Source organism: Acyrthosiphon pisum, chromosome X, assembly GCF_005508785.2.
Source record: "Acyrthosiphon pisum isolate AL4f chromosome X, pea_aphid_22Mar2018_4r6ur, whole genome shotgun sequence".
NCBI classification, from domain to species: domain Eukaryota; kingdom Metazoa; phylum Arthropoda; class Insecta; order Hemiptera; family Aphididae; genus Acyrthosiphon; species Acyrthosiphon pisum.
Window position 1 is genome coordinate 98,292,590 of NC_042493.1, and position 5,430 is coordinate 98,298,019.

Genomic DNA, 5,430 nt, shown 5'->3' on the forward strand with positions numbered 1-5,430 from the left:
GATCAATAAGGCTAGGAATGTAATGCCTTTAAAAATGGTTTTTCTGCATTAAAAGTTCAAAATAATGCACCTAAACATTTTTTACTTTAAACGAGTTTTAATAAAGTTTAAGACAAAAATATTTTTTTATTTAATTTAAAAAAAAGTTTTGCAGGACTACAAAATTTCAAGTCATCTACGTGGATTTTTAATCAGAAAAGAAAATTATTCTTATTTAATTTTCCATCTCCATTCTCCACTCTTAATTTCAATTTTACCTTGTACGGATTCGTTCGAAAAATAACAATTAATAATATTCAATTAAATTAAATCCTTGTTAGCATGTTACAAAGATAATTTTTAAAGTAAAAATCTTAAAATACAATTTAAAACAGCATTTTAGATTTAAATGCCTTATAAACACTAAAATGATCTAAAACAATATACCATAACATTTTACATTGTCAAACAATTTTAAAAATAAAAACTTCTTATTCTAATTCAAAAATACAAGAAACGAATACGTTATGAAATTACTAATAAATATCATATATATATAACTTAGAAAAATAGTGCAATATGCACCGAAATCTAATACAGCCTTATATAGTGATCAATAATTAATCAACTTAACCGTTGTATAATAAAGTTATTCAGTAACTATTTATATCCATGTAGATGAAATGGATACATATTCAGCCATTTAGGTATAGGTCCTATAAAATATAATACAATCAGGATATTCTCGAAAAGAAGTTCTATAGTGACATGATACTAAAAATGGCCAACAGACTTTATTTTGTGATTCAGGTGAATAAATCAAGTGAACTTGTAACTATATGTACCTATCACATTCATACAAATAAACGATTTAGGTGCCCAACTTTGACGTTTAATACATTTTGTGCATGCTTCTTATCAATTATAATGGACTTTAATCGTGAATGATAATGTATTGTGTTAGGCTAAAGTTAATGAATCATTTTAAATTTATTACAAAATACAAAATAATACAAAATTAATCGTTTTATTTTTATGCACACTACAAGATGTACATTTTATATTATTTATATAGTAATAAACTAATAAATATACGAATGTAGGCACACGCCAAATAAAAAATTATGCAATACCTAGTCGTGTTTTCATCAGTGTATAAATAAATATAAATTAAATTATATATGCCGTACGTATAAGATATAAAGCTAAATAGATTTTATAACTTAAATTTACGATTATATAATATAAATGACACAAATCGTTAGTTTATTTTTCTGTAAACATTATGTTTTTACTTAATACTTAATTAAAATTTACTATCATAGTTCATAATATATATTCTATACGATTGTATTGTGTCCATGATTTTTTTTGCAATTGCCAACCATAATGTTAAATTTATAAAAATAACTCACGTAGTTATGTTATCATTATTTGTATACTTATAGAGTGGTGAAATGAACCTTTTGTTTTAATTACTAATGTATAGTTTTTTAGGAAGTTTAAAAGTTGAAAATGTGCATGTTTTAGACAATTATACAGCACCTTTATAAACCATAAATTAAACTCTGATGGTTAAAAATGTAATTATATATATTTTTTTAATAAATTCGCAAAATATTGCAAAAAGAAAACCCTAATATCAGAAAATTTTTTTTCAATACAATGTATATCATTAAGGTTTAAATTTTAAATTTACATTATACATTATACATTAATACATTGCAATGAACTGTTTGAATATTCATTGTTAGGTGAATACCGGTTCAAGTGTAACATAATTGACTGCGGTAAACCGTTTTTGACGTCATATAGTTTGAAAATCCATGAACGTGTACATACAAAACAAAAACCATTTGTTTGCACCAAGGAGGAATGTCAAAAAGCCTTTAACACCGTTTACAGGTAAAGATTTCGATTATCTCATTCAAGTTATTTCAGTAATCTTTTAGAAATATGATGGACCTACGTTGTTTGTAGTACAGGCTACGAGCTCATCAACGCTTGCACACTGGTGACACTTTCGACTGTATACAAGCAGGCTGCGGCAAGTGTTTTACGACTTTTAGTGATCTAAAGAAGCATTATAGAACGCACACCCAAGAACGGCCGTACAAGTAATATACAAATATACAATACCTATTGTAATAATGTACAAATTAAAATTTTAGGTATGTCATAATATTACAATAAGTAATAACTATATAACTAATAAGTATATAGCTTGTATTTCACCCACAAGTGGGTACCTCTCAGCTGTACAGTAGGTAATTGTTGAGCATGTTGTTGTAATGGATGTGTAATATATGAATCCATTGATACATCATTGCATACAAAAAAACAATTCTGAAGAGACCTTGTGTCATTGTAGCATACTTGTATAAATAATCAAATTGAATAGTTAAAAAAAAGTTAATAAACAATTCTGAGCAAAGCCTATGATATTACTAAATACTAAGTATATTGGATGATATTATTATGATCAAAGTAATTTATTTTACTATTAGGCATTAGTACAATATTAGTGTACAACAGTAGGTTAAATTCATTTTTGTCAAAGAATTACATTTTAAAATATCATTGTGCCTATACAATATAATAATATACTCTAAATCTAAAAGTTTCATACACCCACGAATAATATTTTTGAGTTACAGCAAAATAACTAAAACCATTATTCTTAGTTTTAATAATATGGATTTTTGTTTTTGATTTCAAGGTTTTGATCAGGAAGTGCGATCACTGTATGGTTTCTTCCCTCACCCTTTTCATGCTAAAACTTATCCTAGCACATATTCTTATTATGCCTTTGTGCGTAGATTGTATATTATCTAATAAAAAATTTAAAAAAAAAAAGGTTTTGATAAATTTCGTCAACATCTGAACTTTAAATACTTATAAAAAAAATTGTGCCCATAGATTTTTAATATTAAATAATATCAACTGCTATTATAATAACAACTTATAAGGAATATACCTATTCTATTGGATTACATTTTCAAACGAATACAATTTTATTGAAAATCATAGAATAAAAAACTAAAAAATTTCAAATGTTTATGAATAACTCAAAAAGAGACAAATTTTTCATTTATAGAAAATGATAAAAAAGAAACATTTGATGAAAATTTCATAATAGTTAATAGTTTTTGAATAACGAAAAAATAAGAAAACCGTTGTATGAGAATTTGTTAATTTACGGGTGAATATCCAATATTCCAATTTCTGACTTCAAATGCTTGTAAAAAATATATTTTTTATTTATTGAATCATCATTTACTACAATATTAATAATTACAAAGTAGGTATATAAATTGAAAATACATAGCCACTTAGGTATTCAAAATATAAAAATGCTGATGATACTATCCCAAAAACCGAGCTTGTGATAGAGAACAGCGAGTTAAAAGTACAATTTGCATGATCAGTTATAATATGTTAATAATACTAAACTAATTAAAGTCTAAAATTAAAGAAGAGAAAAAAAATGTACAAATAAATGTCAGATACAGTGTAACGTAGAAACACGGACGTCAGCATCATCAAACCCGCGGAAACGATGCTGACGTTTCAGGGTTTGGCAGTGCGCGGCAACGGAAGCAGACGGGGCTGAGATGGATGGATTGCGAGGACGAATATCACTGAGTGTCAGGAGGAGTGTCGTGTAGCAAGTGATCTACCGTATTATAAGGTCGTAGTTGTAGTCTACAATTATTATTATTATTATAACAATTTACAATTATTTTTATATTTTATTTTATAATATACAATGTTGTAGTATGTATATAATATATAGTTATTCTATAATATAATAATACTACCGCCGTGTTATATATAGACTCAACAGTGCAAAACTCTCCAAGCGTAAAATCAATTGGTTCATATTTCAATAATTTAAAGTGGACCACTCAGACTGTCCATATACCTTCCAGCAGAGCTGGTTGCGATCATCGTTGCTGAATGATCATCACTGCGAACAGCAGACCACCAGCGATCTCACGCTCTGGCACATGGACAAGTCTCATCATCGTAGCCAATGACGACTCCAGATTTGCACCTGGAGGGGACGATGCATACTACAGAAATGATCCTGTGAATCCTGCTCTCCTGCCCCCCTTTAATCCAGGCTTGTTTCTTTATCACACTGTCTCAACGCTTCTAAACAATTTTTTGGATATTTTACATGCTTATTAAGTTTGATATACCATATATGTAGTTCAGCTTAAAGCTTTTAACTGTTAGCTTATCAGTATCGAGGTAAAATTCAACAAGATCATCAAATTTTTCTGAATAAGTTCCAGAAAATAAATACTGAAAGCCTAAAAAACAAATTTATATTTTGAGCACCTATTAAAAGTATATTAAAAGTATCGGCAACTGCGGGGCAGTGTACATATTCGAAGTTGGAAGCATTTAACGATAAAATACGAATTGGGAAATTTTATGATAATATAATTCGGCAAGTACATTATAAAGATGCATTATTTGTTTTATAATAAATACGTAGTTTTTCCCAAACATATTACGATTATATTAAAAATATTAAAATATATATTGAATTTCGATTTTTATGTACTTTATACCTATATGTATATTATATTTTATATTATACACCAACACCATACTTATACGGCTATACCTAACTGATCTTTGCAGGCCATCTGCCTAAGAATATTATAAAGACCTGGCTATATAGTGGCTATCAATATACCGTTCTATATGTATTTTTCAGATTCAAGTATTGGTCGCATCCGTCGTTTTTAATTCAAATGTTCGTTTCTTCTATAATGGGCTTCGTGTTAAATTACAGTACAATACTGTGCATTCAATACAATTCAGCCCTAACGACGACAATAATCGGATGTCTTAAAAATATATTTGTCACTTATGCAGGCATGTTTGTTGGTGGTGATTATGTGTACACGTTCTATAATTTTATTGGTATTCATATCAGTATTATTGGTAGTCTATTTTACACCTATGTGATATTGTCACGCACTCACGTTTAGATAACCTAAAAACCTGATGAGACAAAACATTAAGTACCTACTATTAAAAATGTATGTATAGACTTGTCATTGTTATATTTATTGGATTTTTGTATCGAATATCGATTATATAATAATCCTAATAACCTAGGTTAGGTATTTTAATATATTCACCTTTAAAATTACATTGTTTTATAATTTCTTGACTAAATTTATTATTATAGTATTTACAACGTTATGTAAATAATAAATATTGTAATATACTTAATACTTATATACATATTATATAGTACCTACTTGTTTTTATTATTTATTGTGCATATAAATGTTTATATACCTATGTTAGAAAAATCCAACTTTATCACTAGCGTATCCAGGATTTTTTCAAGGGGGGGAAATTCAATTTTTATAGATATTCAGCGTATACACTTATTATATTCATATTATTATATACATATACATG

At 27.4% G+C, this 5,430-nt stretch overlaps 1 non-coding gene across 1 annotated transcript; it reads right to left on the bottom strand.

Moving 5' to 3' along the window:
• Nucleotides 1–3,882: 3,882 nt before the first annotated feature.
• On the bottom strand, nucleotides 3,883–4,086 carry LOC115033487. The gene has a single exon (XR_003838836.1). It is a non-coding gene; the product is annotated as a small nucleolar RNA U3 (small nucleolar RNA).
• Nucleotides 4,087–5,430: the final 1,344 nt, after the last annotated feature.